Source organism: Pongo pygmaeus, chromosome 12 (genome assembly GCF_028885625.2).
Source record: "Pongo pygmaeus isolate AG05252 chromosome 12, NHGRI_mPonPyg2-v2.0_pri, whole genome shotgun sequence".
In the NCBI taxonomy this organism is placed as follows: Eukaryota; Metazoa; Chordata; class Mammalia; order Primates; family Hominidae; genus Pongo; species Pongo pygmaeus.
The window spans coordinates 88,521,466-88,545,925 of record NC_072385.2 but is presented as its reverse complement, the minus strand read 5'-3'; the positions used below and the strand labels follow the sequence as shown (position 1 = coordinate 88,545,925).

General features: G+C 42.3%; 2 long non-coding RNA genes across 3 annotated transcripts in view; one reads left to right on the top strand and one right to left on the bottom strand.

The window, feature by feature from the left end:
• The first annotated feature begins 1,606 nt into the window (after positions 1-1,606).
• The window catches only part of LOC134737802 (uncharacterized), a 38,820-nt gene continuing 15,966 nt past the window's right edge, over positions 1,607-24,460 (top strand). Inside the window, exons 1-2 of the long non-coding RNA XR_010123104.1 lie at positions 1,607-1,899; positions 10,183-10,238. This is a non-coding gene — a long non-coding RNA (uncharacterized LOC134737802). The remainder of the gene's footprint in view (positions 1,900-10,182; positions 10,239-24,460) is intronic.
• LOC129030431 (uncharacterized) overlaps positions 5,526-24,460 on the bottom strand; it is a 118,281-nt gene continuing 99,346 nt past the window's right edge. The window contains exons 3-4 of one of the 2 annotated variants that reach the window (XR_008500652.1): positions 8,505-8,650; positions 5,526-5,627 (exon numbers count right to left, since the gene is read on the bottom strand). This is a non-coding gene — a long non-coding RNA (uncharacterized LOC129030431). Of the gene's footprint in view, positions 5,628-8,279; positions 8,651-24,460 lie in introns of those variants that run through there. The other variant, XR_010123105.1, reaches the window with a different exon arrangement.

The window sequence follows — 24,460 nt, the reverse complement described above, 5'->3', positions numbered from 1 at the left end:
CCACTAGGGCAAACTGAGCTCTCCATATGACCTAGAGTCTGGACCTGCAACAGAAGAGGTCAACATTTGGGGCCAACATAAAAATAACAAAACTTTAGGGAATGCCTGTGATGCATTGTGGAGACATAAGCTTCAGGTCTCTTCCTTGATATACCCACAGCAGCATGGCAGAGAAGCTAAGAGTCCATTAGACTCAGGATCATATCCTGGACCTTGATCTTACTAGCTGTTGAACTTGGGGACATTACATTGCCTCACCGTGGCTTGATTTCATCAGCTGTAGAGTGGGAGTGATATTTACCTCATTGACTTATGAGAGTTGATTGAAATAAAATGTGTAATGCAACTAGTACAGTACCTGGCATAAGGAGGTATGTGATAAATAGTATTTGCTGTTATTTTTAACTGCAATTTAATAAAACAATTTCCTTTTGCTCTCAATTAGCAAGGCTTCAACTCCCCATTGCCCAGCCTCTAGGAAGAGCAAGAGGCCCTCCTATGCCTCCTGACATCACATTCCCTACTCCCCAAACTCATCTGCTAAAGTTCTCTCATGGAGAGGATAGCAAGCAGGTGCCCAGTTGAGTATGGCTCAAAGTGGCCCTCCAGTCTCATGAAATTGTTTTGAAGTCTCAGCTTTAATTTAAATATGCTTGTCAACTTTGCATTTTACTCCATAAAATCTTTTGATATATTCAATCTTATCAGTTTGTTCTCCCAGAATTTTTGAGTAACTTCAAGATTCTGTGAAGACAAATGTTCCCCTTAAACACATATCCCTGTTGGAGAATCTCACACTAACATCACCTCTGCCAGTGGAAGGTCAGCAGGTTCGAGGAGGGAGGCTTCAAGTTACACCAGCAAGGATGACTTCATGGAAATGGTGAGGCCTGGGCTGGCCTAGTAGGATATGGACTCATGGGAAGAAGGAATAAATGTCTTGAGCAGAGGTCTGGAGGTGGAGAACACAAATGAAACTCCCAAAGAACCATGAAGAAACTCGGTTCTGGAAACCAAGAACTAGGATTCCTTCTCAGCTGAAAGTCACTAATCTTTGTGTCTCATTCCAGTAAAACCCAATCCCACAGGAGTCAGAGTTGCATTCCAAGGCCATCAGTCACCTTCAGCAGCCACACAGTCCCATCTCTCTCCTTACTCACTCCGTACATGTTTTTCACCTGGACAGGGGCCCCTGCACAAGTGTGGCTGGCGCCAGGCATTGCTCTCCAGCCTCCCTCAGGACTTATGGTCATTAAGACATTTCTCATAATGAACACATAAGCTCCAACACACCCAGCCCTCCCTGCCCATCTCAGCAGCCAGCCTTCAAGTTTTTCCCTCTGCCATCCCAGGCCAGGCACCCTCTCACTGTGGGAATTGTCCTTGCTTTCCTCCCTCTCCCCTTCCTTCCTCTGTGAAGCTTCCTTCCTGGAAGTTTTAAGGAGAGGCCAGAGCCACGGGGAGGCTGGATTCTGATGCTCCATAAATTGAAGCTGAGTTCTCCTACATAAGACTGCCTCAGCATGCTCAGCAAACTTGCTTCTCTTCACCAGACCACTTCCGTTTTGCTCTTCCCATTTTAGCTGTCTTCCTCCAGGATCCAGTGGAGCCATCCAGGAAGCACAGCAAGGGGCAGTCAGTTGGAAGACCTAACAGTGCCTTCTGCCCCTGGCACATTCACCAAAGAAGAAGACTACTCTGGGACTCACCAGTATGGGATGGTGCTATGGCAACAGTCTCCTTGGAGCTCACTGGATCCTTAGAATTATTTTGTGATGCTTGTTCTGCATCTTGAAATGACAACCTGTGCCTCTGGGACTCGGCTGCAAGGAAGACAAGTGGGAGGCAAGTGGACATGTTTTTCTGTGTATCCCAAAACAGGTAGCAGTGTCCTTGCAGGTGAGAGCCCTCTTTCCACTTGCTCCCTACAGTGCTGAGCATTTATAGGTCTTAATAATACTTGATGAAAGATGTAGTGGTTTCCAGCCAACATGTTTAGATGTCTATCCCTCTTCTCCACATACATCGACATGGAGTATCGATTCTTTAATTTGGAAAGACAGAAGTTGCAATAGGGCAACATATAATGGTATTACAGGCTAGGCAATCAGATGAAACATGGAGAACAAACTTAGGTAGTCCAGATATTATAGCGTAACTCTCCATCTGTAAAATGGAGATGAAACTACCTAAATAATAGGCACGTGGTGAAACAATTTAGCAAAAGTGAACATTTAGCAAGGGGTTTAGAACATCATAGATTCCTAGTAGTAGTCATTTACTTCTTTCTCACTTTGGTTTGTCATCAAATTCAAGTTGGTAAAAGTAAAATGGCTCCGTTGGAAGCTAGGAGAGAAAGATATATCCACTTAAGATAGTAGGAAGTCAATTTATGAAATTAACTCTTCCTAGATGTGGCCCTGATGGAAAAATATGAAGAGCTCACAGGAGTATTTGGCCATACCGTGATAGCGGTTTCTCTGAATGTTCAGTCCATGCTCTGCCTTCTGGGGTTGTGGAGATGGCTCCTCATAGTCCCATCCCCAAGCCACACCTGAGTGTCTCAGCAGTCGTGAATTCTAGGCTGGACAGACCCCGGGGCTGCTGACGCCAGGGAGGCCTTTCTTGGGCTCTGGCCTTCTTTGCCCCACTCTGGCTGGCTAACAGCCAGCACCCAAGCCTTAAGTTAATAGGAGACAAAGAGTGGCTTCAAAAGTCTCCTTAGGCCTTTGGGGAGGAACTTGGAGATGCTTGAAAGGGGTACAGGAAGAACAGATCCCATGCATCACTGCCTTTTGTCAGTAAGGTGGGTCACAGTGGATGGCACCCATGGTACAGTCCTTTCTCCACTCTGGCAGAGGCTAAGATGCTGCCTCTTGATCAGAGAATAAGCACTTAAGGCAATCATAACCAGTGCCAGCATTCTCCATCCACATGGAGTGTGCAGACCTGACCACGGCTGACAGCATTTAATTTCCCAAACTAAACTGGGTAGAATTTGTTTAATATCTGTTTAGCTTCAACAACTCCATTGAACATCAAGAACAAGTCAAAAGACCAGTGAGGTTTCGACTAAACTGGATTTGTTTGTTTTTGTTTTGTTTTACTGCTGTAAGGAGAGGGCAAACACTACAGAATTCAGTAGAATGAAACCACTTTCTTAGTGAAATTGCCTTAATTTAAGCAGCAATTTCTTTCCAGAAAGTTAGTAAATCAGCAGAATGTGGCCCAGAGGCAGGCAGATAGGAGGAATAGGTAAAAAGTTTAAGTCATCTGCTTGGATCACAAAGCACAAGAAAGCCAAAGGAAAGAAGAAAAACAACTTCTTCTACAACAGGAATTTGTTCTCATTCCTCGTTCACAATTCTTTCTGGGAGTGTGTATATATATATATACACACATACATATAAAATATATATACACACATATATATAAAATATATATACACACATATATAAAATATATATACACACATATATATAAAATATATATACACACATATATATAAAATATATATACATATAAAAAATATATGTATATATATATATTTTTTGAGACGGAGTCTCGCTTTGTTGCCCAGGCTGGAGTGCAGTGGCGCAATCTTGGCTCACTGCAAGCTCTGCCTCCCGAGTTCACACCATTCTCCTGCCTCAGCCTCCTGAGTAGCTGGGACTACAGGCGCCTGCCACCACACCTAGCTAATTTTTTGTATTTTTAGTAGAGACAGGGTTTCACTGTATTAGTCAGGATGGTCTTGATCTCCTGACCTCGTGATCCTCCTGCCTCGGCCTCCCAAAGTGCTGGGATTACAGGTGTGAGCCACCATGCCTGGCCAGTATATATTTTTTATGTAAAACTTTTTCACATTTGGTCTCCAAATTTAACCCAAGACAAGGCTGTACCGGTCTTGGAGGTGAAGGTCACCCATATCAACAAAAAGGCTTCCTGCTGTAAAATTCTCTCTGATCATCCTCTAAGGTCCTGTGTCTCTGGCTGTCCACTGCAGCTGCAGTGCTGTCCATAGCTGGAGCATTCCCGCCACTAGGTTCTTTGCTTCTGCTTCTGCTTCCAGACTGCCCAGAAAGGGTGGAGCAAATGTCATGACCGTGCAGACGAGGATGTTGCAGAGCCGGGCTTCCATCTTCAGCTTCTCAATGCCCTATTATTCATTCCTGCCTGACTTTCTATTCCGTGTCCTCCCTGCCTCAAATTTCCAAGCCACTTCTCTCTTCCCATCACCTTCATCCCTACCCCTCACTCTCAGTATAGGATCTCATTGTTTCCTTCCCTGGGAGGCTGCCTGCACCCTTGCTCCCCCTTGTCTTTACTTTAACTGTTCTCTGGTCTATCGCACCTTCTTCCTGCTGCTTTGCAAGCCCACCTGCTCCACCCCTTCCTGCCCCTCCCATGATCCTGCTCCATCAGAGTCCCCTGTTGGGTGCCTTTCAGTCTCTCCCTCCTTATTATTTATGCTTGAATATTGCTCAAGGGCCTATCAGCCAAAGAAAACTTTCCATGCAGTCATCACAGTGAAACTTCTTTAAAGCCAGGTGCAAAATCTTTCTGCCTCTACTTCCCACACCCTGCTCAACTTCTTTATTGCCCAACCCAACTGCCTCACCATCTCCCTTTCTTGGGTCTCCTTGAAGCATCAGAAATACCTTCCAGCCTTTCTTCTTGGAACTTCCCTTCCTTATGGCCCGTCTCCTACTAACCCTGCCGTTCCGTGTTGTCTGTTGCACTGGCTCCCTTAGATGTGGGCATTCCTCAGAGTTCTGCCTTCCTCCTGTTTTGTTCCATTTATCTGTTTACTCTTCCCTGGATAGTCCTTCATGACAGTAACCACCAACAACTCCAACTCCATGTATCCAGTTGTAACTAGTGTTTTCTTTTCTCTTTCCCCAAATCCACTTCTCTCTCAGAGTTCCCAGTCTCTGTCCTGCCCATGGTCACCTTCTCAGGCACCCTGAAGAGAGCACTTCCCTTCCTCCCACCACACCTGACTGGCTGCCCCTGACCTCTGCAGGGTCCCCAGCATCTATCCCCTCACTCCAGGAACACTGCCTCTGCCTTGCCAGTCCTCCTCCTCTCTGACCTGGGCTACTGAAATAGCCTCTGGTCCTCCTGCCTCTAATATCATCCCTTCTCAGCTTGTCCTTTTTATGGTTTACAGGGTCAATTATGAATATATAGGTTGGGTTGCATCACCACTCACTCCATCCACAAGTCTCCAACACCTTTAAGGGTTATCTGCGGTTTGCAAAACAAAGCATCTCAAAACTCCTAATTCCACTTTCCGCCCCCACCAACACACTCACACAAACACATACACACCCCACACACACCCCACAGGTGCTTAACTTTCTCGTCCATTCATTTGGGACCACTCATCATTCCCCAGATACAATTTTTACTTTTATTCCTCGGTGTTTTGCTGGTTCCTTGCCTCGGAACATTATCCTCCCCTTTTGAAATCCTACTTGGCTTGTAAGGCTCACCTCTTCCATGAAGCTTTCTCCTGTTTCCCCTGGCACAGCACACTTCTTCCTCCTGTGAAGTCAGGTAGAATTTTTCTTGTCTCTCCATCACAGGACTTATTTCATCCTTGTCTTTGTTACGCCTGTATCCTGAAAGAGCCCAGCAACATGGCTGTTATTATTATTTGATAGTGGCAACTTATTATTTGCTGACTGACTGAATGAATGAATGTGAGAAATGAAATTATTTGCTGAATGAATGAATGAATGTGAGAAGTGAGATTATTATTTGCTGAATGAATGAATGAAGTACTCCACTGTTTCATGGGTGTAGTAACTATGATAACTTTCGTGGTATGCTGAGTGGCAGATCACTGCACTTTCACATATTAATAGCTCAGTTTTATCAGGAGCACAGTCAAGACCCTGCCAAGGCCCACAGAGCAGCCCCCAGCTTCCCTTCCCCACTGCTGTCCATGCTTTCTCCTGGGGCATAGACCTCTCTGCCCCTTTACTCTGGATAAGATTAAGTCTCGATTTTCATTAATCTGCATTCGTTTAAAAGAGGAACTTTGCACCCTTCACAGGGCTGCTGTGAAGTCGTCTGTTAGCCCTAACACTTGCTCCCCCACTTTTTTGCCCTATGCCCTGGCCAAGATTTCCCCTCCTATCGTTCAGATACTAGCTGAAATGGTTTGGATCTGTGTCCCCACCAAATCTCATGTTGAATTGTAGTCCCTAGTGTTGGAGGTGGGGCCTGGCGGGAGGTGATGGATCATGGGGGTGGCTTCCTCACGATGGTTTAGCACCGTCCTCTTGATGCTGTTCTCATGACAGTGAGTGAGTTCTCACAAGAGCTGGCTGTTTAAAAGTGTGCAGCACTTCCCTGCTCACTTTCTCTTGCTCCTGCTTTCACTATGTAGAAGCCTCACTCCCCTTTCACCTTTTGCCATGATTGGAAGCTTCCTGAGGCCTCCCCAGAGGCAGAAGCTGCTCTGCTTCCTGTACAGCCTGTGGAACCATGAGTCAATTAAACCTCTTTTCTCTATAAATTACCCAGTCTCAGGTTTTTCTTTATAGCAGTGCAAGAACAGCTAACCCAAGTTCTTTTTCTTTCTCCCTCTCATGATGGGCTTTGCCTTGCCCTTTACGTACACCTAAGTGGAGACCTCAGTCCCTATGTCTGCTTCCCAAGGACTTCTGCATCCAAGCTTCTTTTCGAATGATAAAATGAAAGGCATCGTCCCCTAGGAAAGGCAATTCAGGACTTAGGAAATGGGCAGGGGAGTTCTGAGGGGCTGAGATCCTTCCTCCTGCTCCTTGAATGCCATAAGCAACTGTCTCTCTCCTCTATCTTGCCCTGCAATAAATTCAGGGAGGCCGGGACCACACAGAAGCCCTTCCCCCAAATACCGCCCTAAAAGCAGCAAGAGGGAGCCATGCGGAGAGGAGGACAGCCTGTGATTCTGGCCCGTCCCACGGGTGAGTCAGCACTCATGTGGTCAGCCCTCTGGCTCTTCTCCCCCAGCCTAGGAGAAAATGCTGAGTCGCACACCTTGTGGGCAGCCATGGAACCAGGGGCTCCCCTGTTGCTCTCCATCTCTCCATGCCCCAGTCAGCTCCAGGCCTCGTATCCCCCTCTTGGCCTTTGATGAAGGGGCCTCGCAGGCTCCAGACAGCCGCCACCCTGGGAAGCCATCCCTCTAGCGGTCAGATGAAACGCAGGCTTCCAGGGAAGGGGCAGAGAAAGAGCCAAGAGTCTTGTGTCCCTGGTCTGTACCTGTGCAGGCCTGAGCAGGAGACACAGGGCCCCCTTCCTGGGCTGCGGGCAGAAGTGGAGCGGCCAAGACCACAACCCATCCATCCAGGTTTCCATTCATGAACCTTCTACAGGCTCAAGGCTGGAAGGCCGCCTCCTTTGCTGTGGCTTGAAGTGGTTTGCGCAGACCGGGTCCAGATATGTAATAGCTGTTCACTATTTTCTATGAGAAGATTTATTCAAAAATAAATTTAGCTAAGGGGGGAGGAAAGTTAAAAAAAAAAAAGGGAAAACAGAAGGACAGATTTTCTTATCGACTCGCTCTCAGGGATTGAAACATGGAGGCAGGCCTTCCTTTTGGGGAAGAGAGACAGCTGCAACATTTCACGGTGTAAAGTCAGCGAATTTCCACAGGCCTGCCAGCCAGGGACCACAAAATGGTTTCAAACAACGGCTCGCTTCATGCTATTTGTGTGTGTGCGCGCATGTGTGCGTGAGTGTGTGTGTTTAGAAAAAGGCAAGGGTGGGGGGTGGGCAAAGGGGAAGCTAAAAAGTGTCCTCGCCCGGCCAGAGTGGGCAGGGGCGGAGTGAGCAGATTAATGAAAACGTTTCGCTGGCGTGAGGGGTTTGATTGCCCCACTGCAAAATTGCTTGCAGATTCGAAAACAGCATGTTTCATTTCAAACTCATTCTCTTGCCATACATTAGCACTTGTCAATGTAACCATTAAGCACAGGCAGTGCAGAAATTTAATTACAAAACCATTTATTTTATTGAAAGAAAAATAAACCCAAGCTACCTCAAATGCATTAGGTAGGTTCAAAACATGTTCAGCTGATAACACCCAAGGGTAGGGAGGCTGCTGCAGGAATAAATGCGTCTTTCATGTGCGGTGGGGACTCGATATTAGAAACAGCTGCCTCTAGGTCCTCTTTATTTAAGTTCAATTAGGAATTAAAAAACAACCGAATTAATGAAGGGACTTTTTATATCTGCAGTCACTCGGCTGTATTCATTCTTCTCTTCCCAATTCGCCTCCCCTTTTAAGTATTTGGATTAAAAATGCTAATTACTCAAAGTGAACTTTTTATGGAATGGATCCCCCTCTCCACCCACTCTCCATCCCATCTCAGGCTTGTCTTTTGTTCTCCTAATAGGAGATTATGCAAGACCTATCGTATTAAAGGAAATCACAAAAATGTGCTAAACGCATCAAAAAGTCTCCAGTCTGTATCTTATTTATGCCTTCTTCCCTCTCCCCCACGTACGTCTTCCACACAGTTGGAAAGCCAGCAGCGTTAGGCTCTCTGGTGAAATACTAGATTTGGGTCGAGCCGCGGGCTGATGTCATGCTGGAGACCGCCTCTCCTGAGCACTAATGGGCTGCCAATAACAAGTCTGTTTTACTGTTTTTCTGGAAAGGAAAAAAAAAAGAAGAGTTATAACCTTCGTGGTTTGGACTGATTTGTCAATTTAAAGTGCACTTTTTTTTTCTGTCTGAGATATCTACCCACAATTTCTTACAGACATCTCCTCATGCAGTCCACTCAGAGGAGGAATCTGGAAAGGGAAGATTGGTTATTTTTTCTAATTTTCCTAGCAAGAATACAAACCTCTAAAATTTCAGAGAGGCGTCTGTATTAGTTCGTTCTCATGCTGCTGATAAAGACTACCCAAGACTGGGCAATTTAAGAGGTTTAATGAACTTACAGTTTCATGTGGCTGGGGCGGGTCTCACAATCATGGCGGAAGGTGAAAGTCATGCCTCACATGGTGGCAGACAAGAGAAGAGAGCTTGTGTAGGGAAACTTCCTTTTTAAAACCATCAGATCTTGTGAGACTTATTCACTAACATGAGAACAGCACAGGAAAGACCTGCCCCCATGATTCATTTATCTCCCATCGGGTCCCTCCCACAACACATGGGAATTATGGGAGCGACAAGATGGGATTTGAGAGGGGACACAGAACCAAACTGAATCAGCATCATTGGATTATTTGCCTGGTGGGAGGTGGGGAGTGGGAGGCAGATAGGCAGGGAGGGGGCTCTTCTCCTGCAAGTTCATTTTTAGGTCTTGTAACTACACTGATGTGCAGCAGCAGACCTTTGTGACATTGACTCAGTGATGGTTCTGCCTCTGTCACTACTGTCCAGTGTGAGACCTAAGGAGGACTTCCTGGCCTGTTTCAGATGGGCCTCCAGAGCTCTGTTGCCCCTTGCAAAACCACGGCCAATGTTTTCTGGGGCTACCCACATTGTCTAAACTGCTCTGAGACCCACCAGGCACAAAGCCAGGCAGCTTGGAAATTGGCTGGATGGGCACGGCTCCCTCTGACCCAGCTGCCTTGATCTGCCCTTGACACGTACTCTTCATGCCAAAGATCCAGGGAACCCGAGGCAGGGAGAACACATTCAGAAAGAGAAATTCACCATCCCAGGGAGTAACCCTTTACCAATAGATTGTAGATAAGCACTTGCTTGGAGAAGAGAAAGGAAGGCAGAAGGAAGCAGGAGGGAGGAGTGGGTCATATTTTAATATTCTAAGAGACTTGGCATCTAACTTGAGCCCTGCAAACCAAGGAGGCAGCAGGGTAGAGTGGGCCTCCGTGGTGTTACCGTAAGTGCATCCAGCAGAGAAAATAACAAAATACTGCAAACATTCTCTGAGGGGTTCAAAAAGGTGATACCCTACCCTGACCCAGCCCTGGAGAGATGCTCTTCTAAAACCATGTATATGAAAGAGGAAAGGGTCCGGGGGCCGGGGGTGGGAGGGAGGCGGTAGGGTGCGGGTGTGTGGGAAGAGAGGGCTGGATTGTTTAATGCACTGTTACTAAAGGAATTTCCAATTGGGTACGTATGTGCTGTAGACTTTCTGAACATCACATATCACTCAATAAAAGTGCACGCCAACACCACGTGCTCTGTTTATGTCTCTCCCTATCCAGTGCACTGGATGGATGGATGAAGGCACTCTCCCAGGCTTCCAGGCTTCCAACCCTTGGTAAGTGTGCATTTTCTAATTACATTTCTCAGCCTAGGCTTCAGACGGGAGAGCTCAAAAAATGTATTCCAGTTTTACAAATAGCAATGGTTTTTTAAAGAAAGCAACTCAGTGATTCAAGAATGACTTCTTTTCTCTTATTCTTGTCTTCAAGAGTAAGAAGTAAACTCCCAGGAAACAGAATTGGTTTCTTCTCCTAGGAGTTGGGTTGTAGATGGAGCATGCAAGTTCTTCAAAATGATCCCATGGCTTAGAAGCAAGAAGAGGGGAAGGTAGAATGAGCTTGCATCCAAGGGGCCTTCTAGAGAGTGTGGAATCCTGAATTGTGCATAACAGAATGTGCCTGGGAAACAGGAGAGCTGGATGTCATACCCAAATCATCATTTTCACAGGCAAAGCTGCTCCTTCTCCCTAAGGAGCTACAAAACCCACAGCAAGATCATGTGGCAACTAGGGCCACCTGCCTCAAATAGGGTTTTCTCTCCCTGTTTTGATCCTTTACCCCCACTCATTTCCCTGCTCTGTGACACACAGAGTAGATAACACCACCTTAGCATTGAGTTTTAACCATTTATGCACATATGTTTGTTGAGTACTATATTCTGGGCATTATACTAGGCATTGGGGATTTAATGAAGAACAAGACAGACAAAGTTCTTGCCATTGTCATTTAAATCCCAGTAAGGGAGGTAGACATGAATCGGGTAAACAAGTAAATGAAAGGGCCACAAATTGTTAATGCTTTGAATGGAATAAATTGAGCATTAGAGTGGGCTTTAATGGGAATGTTTGTCTGAGGAGGAGAGTTATGCTAGATCTAAAGGCAGAGAAGGAGCCAGCCCCATGGAGAGCTGGGAGGAAAGTGCCAACAGTGACAGATGCAACAGGCAACACAAAGCTGTAACACCCATGAGAGTGTGGCCTGACTGGGATCAGCCAGAAGGCTGTTGTGACTAAGTGTGATGGGTGAGGTTGGGCAGTAGCATGGACACAGAACATTCTACATGTAGTGAGAAGCCACTGAATGGATTTTTAACAATGGATGAGCATATTCTGATTTATATCTTAAGAAGGTGATTTTCTGCAAATATGGAAATGAACTGGAGGTGGGCAAAGGTAATAACAGGGAGATCCTTCGGAGGGTATTGCAGCTGAAGTGAGAGATGGTGGCCAGAATTGAAATGGTGGTGAGTGTTCTGCCTCTTTTTGTTTCACGTAGGTTGATTTGTTTTTTTAGACAGTTTGAGAGTTCTTTGAGAGCAAAGAGCTTATTTTATTCTTCACAGGATAAAGGAGGAGCCCCACTCCTCACCACCAGTAAGTTCATATGATGCAACAAGAACATACTTCTTCTCTGCTTGGTCTTCAGTGCAGGGCAGCCTGACACACGCTATTCTTCTGACCTCCTATGCCATTACTGCCCTTTTGGGGGGACATGATGCTCATGTCCCCTAAATACTTCCCTTTTTCCCCTCTTCCCAAACTATGACAGGACTTTCCCAGAGCGCTTCTACTTAGAATGTTCTTCTTTCTTTTTGGCAAAGCCTGGCTTTTCTTGCTATCTAAATTGTCTAATAAAATACCAACTCTCTGAAGTCTTTTCCTGATTCCTGGGGTAGTGGCAGCAATGTGCACCTCTGTGCTCCCATGGTGCCTTGTTCACGTCTGGAGTTTTGCACCTGCTCACACCATGTTGTACACTCTCTGCTTGAGTGTCTGTCTCCTAACCAGATCCCTAGCTCCTAGTTACAAACTCATTGCCATATCTCAGCATTTCCTTTAAAGAGAAGTCAAGGTGAGGATAGATTTTGAATCATGTTATATTTGAAATCATGGTATTACATGGTTAATAATAATAAATCTTATCATTATAAACTTCCATTGTACTTTACACTTCTATTAAACTCTTAAATAGTTTTAAAAGTTTAACTTCTATTAAACTCTTAACTTGAAACTTTTAACTTCTATTAAACTCTTGAATCTTATCATGATAAACTTCTATTGTTTTTTAACACCTAAGCTGTGGCCTCAAATTTAAACAGAAAACAGGCCTGGTAGAATGTAAATCCACTCTCCTAATGAATGGCTGAATGTGTGAGCTAGAAGATTGATCAATAGAAATTATCTAATCTAAAGACAAGAGGAAGAAAAAGGTTGAAAAAATGAACAAGCTTCAGGGACATGTGGGACAATATCCAAATGTTCCATATGCAGTTAATTACAGTCCCAGGTGCAGATAACAAAGATAATGGGGCAGAAAATATATCTGAGAACATACTGGCTGAAAAACTTCGGAATTTGTTGAAAGACATAAATTGTAGATCCAAAAGCACGGTGAACTCCAAACAGGATAATTTTGAATAAAATCCTATCTAGGCACATCATAATTAAATTCCTGAAAACCAAAGATAAGGAGAAAATCTTGCAAGTACCCAGACAAAAATGACCCATCACTTACAGGGCCATGACTCAAATGACTATGGACTATCAGTGGTGGTGAGGGAGTGGAATATGGACTTACACTGTTTCAAGGTTTCTACGTTTTATGTAAAGAAATGCAATATTAACTAAATATACTGTGAAAATAGAAGGATGTTTGTGTGATAATCAGATCAGCCATTTAAAAATGAATCCAATGTGATGTATCTAAAAATCTAACAAATAAAAAAGTTAAAACAAAATTATAAAATGTATTCAATTTAAAAAGGTAGGAAGGGAGAACAGAGGAACTAAAAACAAAGTGGACAACAAAAAAGAAATACAGTCTTAATACAATCATATTAATAACTACGTTAAATGGTAGTGGACAAAATATTCCAATTAAAGGGCAGAGATTACCAGAATAGACTGTTCCTTAAAAAGCAAGATCCAACTATATGCTGACCAGAGGAGATGAGCTTTAAAAACAAAGAGTCAACTAATAAGGAAGACATAATCATAAATGTATATGTGCCTAAGAATAGATCCTCAATTTACATAAAGCAAAACTTGACAGAATAAAAGAAGAAATAGAACATTTTACAATTATTGTGGGATATTTGAATACTCTCTCTGCAATTGGTAGAATTCAGGACAAAAATTCAGTAAAGTCGTAGAGAATCTGAGCCGCCATATCAACACCCTAGCCTAATTGATGTTTATAGAACACTATACCCAGCAACTGGAGAATACACATTTTTTCCAGCTGTACATATTCACCAACAAGGACCATATCCCAGGCTATAAGACAAATCCTAAAATAAATTATAGGATTGAAATAATAGTAGGATAGATCCTCTGATCACAATGTAATTAAATTAGGAATCAATTAAAATAAGTTATCTAGAACAAATCCAAATAATCAATTAAAACAAGTTATCTAGGACAAATCCAAATAAATATATTGCACTTCTAAATAATCCATAGATGAAAGAAGAAACCACAGAGAAATGATAAAATATTTAAAACTTAATGATAGGGAAACTACAACATAAACTAAAACAGTGATTAGAGGGAGTTTTATGGCTTTGAATTCTTACATTAGAAAAGAAGAAAGGTTTAAATTCAGTGATTTAAAATTCCACCTCAAATCCAAAGTAAACCAAAGTAAGTAAAACAAAGAAAATAATAAAGAGCAGAAGTCAATGTAATAAGAAACAGATAAGCAATTTAAAAAATGAGTAAACCCTAAAGTTAGTTCTTTGTAAAGAATACAAAAACTGATAAATTTTGTCAGACTTTGTAAGAAAAATGGAGAACAAAAATTACTAATATCAGGAATGAAAGAGGACTTATCACCACAGAAATCACAGACATTAAAATGTTAAAAAGAGAATATAAGAACAGTATAAGGAACTTTATACCAATAATTTCTGCAAAATAGTTGAAATGGACAAATTTATATAAATATAAATCATCAAAATTTACACAAGATGAAATAGAGAATCTGAATGATAGGCCCGGGTAATTTCACTGTAAATTTTATCAAACATTTAAAGAAGAGATAACATCAAACTTACACAAACTCTTAAAAATTAGAGGAGGACAGGGTACACCTCCCAATTTGGTTTATGGTATCAGCAAAACTCTAATACCAAAGCATGACAAAGACATTGCAAAAGGGAACACTACAGGCCAACATCCCTCATGAACATAGATGCTAAAATTTATAACAAAATATCAGCAGATTAAATCCAACAATATATAAAAAGGAATAAAACATCATGAGCAAGGGAGATTTATCCTGGGAATACAAGGTTGGTTTAATATTCAAAAAATTAATCAATATAATATACCACATTAAGAGACTAAGTAGAAAAACCATAGAATAATTTCAATGGATGCAGAAAAAGTATTTGACAACATTTCATATATGTTCATAATAAAAACTCTCAGCAATCTAGCACAGAAAAGAACTTCTTCAACCTGATAAAGGGCATCTTTAATGATGAAATATGGAACAGTTTCCCAGCAAGTTTGGAAATAAGGCAAGGATGCCCACACTTATGACTTCTATGCAACATTGTACCATCAGTCCTAACCATACACTAAGGCAAGAAAAAGAAATAAAGCTTTTAAAGATCAGAAAGACAGAAGTAAAATTGTGTCTATTTGCAGGTGATTTTTTTTTGTATAAACAGTTCTAAAGAATCTACACAACTACAATTAGAACTAACAAATGAATTTAGCAAGGTCACATGTTACACGGTGAATATATAAAAATTGATTTTATATTTTATTAATTTGCAGCAAAAAATTAGAAAATGAAATTGAAAACCATTAATTTACAGAATGACAAAAATATTTAGGAATAAATTTAACAAAAGATGTGCAAGACCTATACACTGAAAATGACAAAATATTGCTGAAATAAATCGAAGAAGACATAAATATATGGAGAAATATACTGTGTTCATGGATTACAAGACTCCATGTTGTCAAGATGTCAGTTCTCCCCAAATTTGTCTATAGATTCAATGTGAAATTTTAGTTGGCTCTCTTTGTACCAATTAATAAGTCCATTATAAAATGTACATGAAAGTTCAAATGACCTAGGATTACCAATATATTTTTTATAAAGGAAGACAAAGTTGATAGTCTTCTTGACCAAAGAACAGATGTGTAGATCAGTAGAACAGAATAGAGGGTCCTAAAATAGATCCATAAATATACTATTGATTGGCTTTCAACAAAGGTGCAGGGACAATTCAATGAAGAAAGAATGTTCTTTTCAATAAATGGTACTGGAACAATTACATGTTCATATACTCAAAAAAAGAAAGAAAGAAAGATGAAAGGAAGAAAAAAGACAAAAAGAGAGAGAAGGAACCTCTTTCTACCCTCCTTACCTTGTAGCATATTCAAAACTAAAAATAGATCATAGACCTAAATATAAACCTTAGACTATACAATGTCTAGAAGGAAATGTAGGATAAATTGTTTGTGACCTTGTGTTATGGTTTTAATGTGTATTCTCTTCAAAACTCAGATTGAAATTTTATTGCCAATGTAATGGTATTGGGATGTAGGCCTTTAAGAGGTGATTGGGCCATCAGGGCTCCACCTTCACAGATGGGTTTAATGTCTCTGGAAAAGGGCCTTTGCGGGTAGGTTCTCTCCCTTTGCTTTTCCACTCTTCTGCCATGTGAGGAAAAATGTTCCTTTCTCTGGAGGATGCAGTGTTCAAGGCACCATCTTGGAAGTGGAAACCAGGCCTTCACCAGACACCAAACCTGTTGTTGCCTTGATCTTGGACTTAAGAACTATAAGAAGTAAATTTCTCTTCTTTATAAATTACTCAATCTCATGTATTCTGTTACAGCAACACAAATTGGACTAAGACATCTTGGGCCATATTTCTTGGATACAAAACCAAAAACACAATTTACAAAAGAAAATAAGATAAATTGGACTTCTTCCAATTTAAGCAGGAAGCAAAGTATTACTTTATTAATAGCTTAAAAACAGGCTTGCCCAGATCCCATAGCCAGCAAATGGCAGAGTCTAGAAATGAACTCAGGGCAGTCTGACTCCAGCAGCTACAATTTTATGCACAGTATTCTCATACAACTCTACTTGTAAGTTACAGTGTAGGGAGCATAGACTTCAACAGCACAGCTGTGCCTCTGAGCTAATTGGCCAAGAACTGCCTGCCTGATCCCCACCCTAATCCTCCGCTTGGACCTGAGGGATGCCTGAGTGCTTTAGCGTTAGCAACACTGAGCTTTCAACAAACCCAGCGATGCTTCATCACCAAAGAAAAATGTTATGACAGAAGTTAGGACCAGGCTGTCTTCCCTGAAGATTTGCTAGCTCAATCTTGATAACTCATTCTTGCTGAAAACAAGGGCTGTCCATGTGACTGGTATCACTCTGGGGGCTATGCTACAGTGAATGCAGTTAGGCAAGACCTTACACCTCAGTGAGAGCTTGCACAGGGAGGGATGAGCAGGGTGTAGGGCTGAAATCCACAGTGTGGGCCCTTTCCTGCCATTCCTGCCTCTGCTTTTTTCCTTCCTACAGTGCTTCCCTTGGGACTAGGCACATAGTGGGTTTCAATAAAGACTCATTGCAGGCCTCAAGGCCAGTATATGGAGCTGCCTGGAATCCATGCAGTGTGGCATTGCTCCAGAGAGGGAGCTTCTGTTGGGTGAATTCATATACCCCTAAGACCAAACAGCTGCAGCACAACACCATTTTGAGAGCCCAGCCCCCATCAGACTGCATCCTGTCCTGGGGTCCAACAGCTCCTGTGTCTTCACATCCCTAGAGCCTCACTGACATCCTCCTTCATCCACCCAGAGGACTGCAGTGGCATGATGCCAGCTGGACCCAGCAATATGACAGGGGCACCAACACTCTAGCACACCCAGTGTCCTGCACTTTGCAGCACACTGGGGAGGCTACCCCAGGACAAAGGGAGCTGAATGTCATACTCTCCAGCACCTGACAGTCACCTGCCTGGGGGCACTGCCTCTGATAGCAACCCCAACCCCCAGCAGCAGGGCTGCAGCACACTTACACATACCCTGAGGACAGGCTCCCTCTACTCACTGCCACCATTGCTGCCACCATCCAGGCACTTTGCCTAGGGTGTGATGGGCATTTGCAGGCTGTGATGGGCATTTCTCCACCCTGCGCATCACAGCTGCACCCATGCAGGCCTGGGGACAGGCCCATCCCACTTGGCACCACCCGTCTCAGTGCCCAAGCATGCTTCCTGGGGATCTGGGAATCACCTCGCCCCATCCACCACTGCAGGGATCTGTGCATTCCTCCTAGGGCCTGAGGATGGGCCCATCCAGCCTGCCACCACGGCTGGCACCAACTCACACATGCTACCTGGGGCCCTAGAGACTGGCCGACCCAGCCCATCACTGCCACTACTAACACCAGCACCTTCCACCTGGGAATGTCAGGATTGTTCCACCACCATTATTGCCATCGCATGCTGCCCAGGGGACGGAGGACCTTCCCATCTGTCTGGCTCACCACTGCCACTAATGGCAACTGAATATGCTGTCTGAAAGCCCAAGAATCAGCCCACTTGGGCCCACTAACAGTAGTGTCCATGTATACCACCTGGGAGCTCAAGGACAGGCACATTTGGCCCACTACTGTCACTACTGGGGCCTGAGAGCTGGCCTACCTGGCACCTCAGTCTCCAGCAAAGCCTCACCATGGCCTCTGCTAACAACCACAGCTGAAGCCACTGAGGAAATCACAGACATCACTGACACTGCTTACAGCCAAAGAAATCATACAGAGAATACACACCTGCATGCACCCAGAACCAAAGCTAATGTACTCTATCCAACCAACACCAGAGATACATCTATAAGAAAGAGTCTTCCCCATGAGAGCCAATTCAAAAAACTGGAAGAAATTATTATTACGCCAGATGCACGGATATCAATGTAATGGCACAGGAAACAGAAACAGCAAGGAAATATGACACTTCCAAAGGAACACAATAATTCTCCAGCAACAGATTCCAGTGAAAAAGAAATGTATAAAATGCCTAGAAAAGAATTCAAAATAATGACATTAGAGAAGCTCAGTGAGATACAAGAAAACAGATAAATAGTACAAAGAAAGCAGAAAAACAACTCAAGATATGAATAAGAAATTCACCAAAGAGATAGGTATAGAAAAGAACCAAATAGAAATCCTAGAATTCAATGAATGAAATAAAAAATACAATCAAGAGCTTCAAAAATAGACTAGATCAAGCCGAAGAAAGAATTTCTGATCTTGAAGAGAGGTCTTTTGAAATAATCCAATCAGACCCCTCCCCTGCCAAATAAAAAAGTAGGGGGAGAATAAAAGAGAATGAAGAAAGAGTATTGATATATGAAGCAACACTATAAAGTGATCAAATATTCATGTGTGGGGATTTTCTCAGGGAGAAGAGATGGACAAAGGCTCAGAAAACCTATTTAACAAAACAATACCTGAAAACTTTCTAAGTCTATCAAGAAATTTAGACATCCAGATACAGGAAGCTCATGGAATCCCAAATAGATACAACCCCAAAAGGTCTTCTCCAAAGCACATATAGTCAATTGTCAAAAGTCAAAGACAAAGGAAGAATTCTAAAAACAGCAAAAGAAGAGCATCTAGTCATATATAAGAATGCAATGCTCAGTAAAAGCCTAGGAGAGAATGGGATGATATATTCAAAGTGCTGAAGGAAAACCATTAGTAGCTAAGAACACTATACTCAGCAAAGTTTCTCTTCAAAAATAAAGGAGAAATAACATGTTTTCCAGACAAGCAAAACTGAGGGAAATCATAGACCAGCCCTACAAGAAATATTCAAGGGAGCCCATCACCTGGAAGCAGAAGAACAATATCTACCATCATGAAAGCACACAGTGTATGAAACTCACTGGTAGAGCAAACATACAAATGAGGAAGAGAAAGAATTCAAATGTTACCACTACAAAAAATACACCAAACCATATTGATAAACAATGAGGGAAAGGAACAATGTTTATACAAAACAGCCAGAAAACAACAAAATGACAGAAATAAGTCCTCAAATGTCAACAATAACCTTGAATGTAAAAGCATAAAACATTCTACCAAAAAGATATAGACTGGCTGAATGGATTAAAATTTTAAAAGGCATGAGCCAACTATATGTTACAAGAAACTTACTTCACCTGTAAAGACACATATAGTCTGAAAGTGAAAGGAGAGAAAATGATATTTCATGCAAATAGAAACCAAAACCAGGCAGGTATAGCTATACTTACATCAGATAAAACAGACTTTAAGTCAGAAATAGTAAAAAGAAATAAAGAAGGTCATTTATATAATGATAAATAGATTAATTCAGCAAGAGGATTTAATAATCCTAAATATATATGCACCCAATACCAGAGCACCCAGATATAGAAAGCAAATCTTATCAGATCTAAAGGGGGAGATAGATTCTAATACAATAACAGTTGGGGACTTCAACACCCCACTCTCAGCATTAGACAGATGATCTCGACAGAAAATCAACCAAGAAACACTAGATTTAAACTACTTTAAACCAAATGGACCTAACAGACATCTACAGAACAATTTATTCAACAGTTGCAGAATACACATTCTTCTCATCAGCACATGGAACAGTCTCCAGGATAGACCATATGTTATGCCAGAAAATTAGTCTAAAAAATTCTCCTAAACATCAAAGTCATATCTAGTGTTTTTTCAGACGACAGTAGAACAAAACTAGAAATCAATAACAAAGTGGAACCTTGGAACCTGTACAAATACATGGAAATTAAACAACATGCTCCTGAATAACCAATGGGTCAAGGAAGAAATTATAAAGAAAATAAAAAAATTCTTTAAATAAATGAAAATGGAAACATAACATATCAAAACCTGTGAGATACAGCAAGCAGGGCTAAGAGGGAAGTTTATAGAAATAAATGCCTACATAAAAAAATAGAAAGATGTCAAACAAATAACCCAATGATGCATGTCAAAGAACTAGAAGAGCAAGAACAAACCAAACCCTAAATTTGTGTGAAGAAAGAAATAATAAAGATTAGAGCAGAACTAAATGAAACAGAGACTAAAAAAAGGACCAACAAAACAAAAGTTGTTTTTTGAAAAGATGAACAAAATTAATAAACTGAACTATACTAACCAAGAAAAAAGAAGACTCAAAAAAATAAAATAAAATAAACCAGAAATGAATAAGGTGACATTACAACTGATACTGCAGAATGCAAAAAACCCTCAAAGACTATTATGAACAACTACAAGATAACAAACTGGAAAATCTAGAGCAAATGGAAAAATTCCTGGACACATGCAACTTACCAAGATGGACTCTGGAAGTAACAGAAAACCTGAACAAACCAATAAGGAGTAATGAAAAAGTCTCCCAACAAAGAAAAGTCCAGGACTGGATAGCTTCATTGCTTTATTCTACCAAACTTATAAAGAGGAACTAACACCAATTCTCCTCAAACTATTCCAAAAAAATTGAAGAGGAATGAATTCTCCCTAACTCATTCTACAAGGCTAGCATTATCCTCATACCAAAACCAGACACAGACACAACAACAAAAAAAGAAAACTGCAGGCCAATATCCTGATGAAGATAGATGCACAAGTTCTCAACAAAACACTTGGAAACCAAATCCAACAGCACATCAAAAAATAATACGTAATGATTAAGTGGAATTTATCCCAGGGATGCTAGGCTCATTCAACATATACAAGTCAATAAATGTGATACATCACATCCACAGAATTAAGGACAAAAACCACCATCTCAGTGGATGCAGAAAAATGACTTCATAAAATTCAACATCCCTTCATGATAAAAACTAATAACGAATTAGGCATAGAAGGAAAATACCTCAACATAATAAAGACCATGTGTGACAAACACATAGCTAACATCATACTGAATGGGGAAAAGCCTTTCCTCTAAGAACTAGAACAAGACAATGATGCCCACTTTCACTGCTCCTATTCCACATAACCATACACCAAATATGCTCATGCATTGATGTTGAACTTCCCGGCCTCCAGAACTGTGAGAAATAAATTTCTTCTGTTTATAAACTACCCAGTTTATGGTATTTTGTTATAGCAGCTAAAACAGACTAAAGACAATGCTCTTCAAACAAATCTGGGCACATGCATTTAAAGGTCATGCTGAGCTTTGCCTGGTGAAGGGAAAGAGTAGCCAAGTCTTCATTCTGTCTTCTTGACCAGTTTGGCTCTGGGCGAAACTTGCCAACCCCTCAGGAAAAGACGTGTTGCAACTATCTATAGGGAGTCCTTGAGCATCTCTTGCAGCCACACTTTGCTTCTCATGAGATAGATCAGAGTTTACTGCTTCCCCTTCACAGTCTCTGGGAAGAATCCAGTAAATATGTTTTCCATCGTGTGTGTGTGTGTGTGTGTGTGTGTGTATGTGTGTGTGTGTATTAGATCAACATCCTGGGGAAAGGCCTTGGCTGACCCATCTTTTAATTGGTATAATTATATTTTATGCACCTACACTATATACTAGCCCAATGCTGACAAAACATGCTCTTTGCCTTCAGCAAGCTTTCCATCTTCATAGGGAAAGGAGTCTCACTGGTAAGCATCAAGAACGTTCAGCCAAGTCCTGGGTCATACTGTACATGGTCTGTCTCTTGTAGGAGCAGAGACAAGCCACTGTGGCCTGGAAGAGCTTGTGGAAGCCTTCACAGAAAGGGCTGGGAAGGGCTTGAGGGACAAGAACATAATGTGAAACCAGAAAGCATGAACTAAAGCCAGGGAGGAAAAATTGCTGTCTGGACAGATGCACACATGACCAAGCCCGCTGGTGGTCAGTAGCCAGTTCCTCTGGGTTTTTGGGGCTTCTCTAGCCACATGCTCCTCTTGGCAGGGCCAGGCCAAAATTTCCACAAACATTTCTCTCCTGAATTCAGCCAGGTTGGGATATTTCATTCTACCAAAAAGAGGAGCCAGAAGCTTTGACCTGAATGCATAAAACTAAGGTAGAAAAACAATGTTTGAAATTTTTCTTCAGAAAAAGAAAGCCCCACCAATAATCTGGAAATTCTTTGTAGAGCAGCAATTCAAACCAGCAGCTTAAACTCCTTGACAGAGGGGAAAAACTCTGTGAAGCGCCTTCCCGAATTTCGATCATGATCCTGTTGTTCCTGGGAGAAAGAGAGCCTGAGACATGGCCTTGCTGCCTTGGGTCTTTAAGAATTTGGGTCTGCCTCCAGTATCTGATGCTACAGCCAAGCCCTGGCCCTTCTCTTCCAACGCACCCGCAGTAACACTGATCCCAGTGCATTCCTCCCATTCTTCTGCCTCACAGCAAGCTTCAGGTCAGAGCAGTTGCAAGATCAGATTTGTTTGTGGAATAAAATGCTTTAACAGTTCAGCAGAGGGTGGAGGGAAAGATGAAACCAAGATGGCTGAAGCACTTATACCTGATGGAATGCTGTTTGCAAGATCACGGGAGAATGGTTGGGCAGTAGGATAGAGGGAGGCCTAGGGCCCCTTACGGTCAGCCCTCAACTCTAGGCAGCTGCCCAAAACCTATAGTTGGTAAGGTCCCCTTGGAAGGGCAACTGAGCAATAAGGAAGTCCCTGAGTTTACAGTAACTGCAATGTCAGAGCCACAGTATAGGCGAGCTGCCTGTCGGGTGGAAAAGGATCCCAGACCCCTTCTGCTTGGAGCTCTGCTCCAGAGATCTTTGAGCACCTTGGCTTCCTGGGTGTTCAGATTAGCAGAAGGAGAGACAATGGCAAGGACAACATTGTAGTACCCTCCCATAGATTCCCGTGGCTTATGGGACATATTACAAGCCCATAATAACCAGGAAATCAAGGCCTTTAAATTTGGCCCTAATCCATCTGCCCAACCTAGGTGCACCCTTGTACGTTCCCTGTGCTTCAGCGAGGCCAATGTTCTCAGTTCCTCCCTGTTCCTCCCTCTGGGCATAACCTTTCCTCATTTCTCCCCTTTCTTAATCCCACTGTCTTCGAGGTCCACGAAGCATTCTGACTTGATGGGTCCACAGTAAGCTCTTCTTTCTTCAGGGCTGGATTACACTAACTGAAGATCACCCTAGAGTTTGCACCAGCAAAGCATGAGCAACTACAAGTATTGTTTGGCAAGAATTTGTTCTCAGAAATTTTCTTTTAAAAGTACTGAAATAATCATAATGGGAAAGACACGAACTTTCTTGGACTTCTTTACTATAATTTTGTTGCTTATAGTATCACTTATTTTTAATAATGGGGAAGGGCACCCTATAATTTTTTTCAGAGTTTCTAAGTCCCCTAGATCTGAACCCAGACTGTCCCTCTCTGACCACTTTGCCAAGTGGCAGCCTGTCTTGCACATAGGGGCCCTTAATCACACGTGCCTTCCATATGGTTATGTAACTGTTTCCGGTGTCACTTCCCAATTAGATAAGAATCTCCTTCAAGGCCAGCAAGAAGTGTTCCGCATAGTAAAGAGGTGTGCTGCGTGGATGGCTGCTAGGACAGTCCCTGGCACAGTCAAACCTCAATACATTAGATATTTCTGTTATTATTATTTTACTTCTTTGTATCACCCCAGAGATTTTTATTTTCTTCAAAGATTGAACATGGCAACTGACAGGAGCTTAATGGATACTCGTTACATTTTATTGCAGTGATATAGTACCTACTAAATTAAATGGTGGACCAGAGAGCCAGTGTGGCATGATGAAAAGCAGAGTCTCCGGAGATGTGTTACTTGGGTCCAAATGCTGGCACCATCACTTGAGGCAGATGACCTGGTCTCGGGGGTCTCTGTTTCCTTGTCTGTAATGCCTACTTTGTAGTTTTGTTATGAGAATGAAGTGGATTAATACTTCCGTGGTGCTTCACACTGTGCCTGGAACATAGTAAGCCTGACGTAGGTGTCTTAAATAGAGATATTACCAAATAGAGTTGGGGAGAAGTTTACCTAGGGAAAAAGTTTTCAAAGTCGTACCAAGAAGACTGGTGCTATTTTACTGATTTGAGAGACCAAGTCCCCCTTTTTGGTAATACCATTTGCATATAAGCATCTAGTATGCTAATTCCATCGACCCTCACCTCTTTTTCGAAACAGATGCAGCAGGATCTCTGGCAGGATTTGACTAATGACTGACCTTAAAGTACATACCTTTAAGTAAAATACAAATATTTTTAATTCAAACCCTCCTCTCCTTTAGGGCTGTGGATGCTGTGATATATCACCC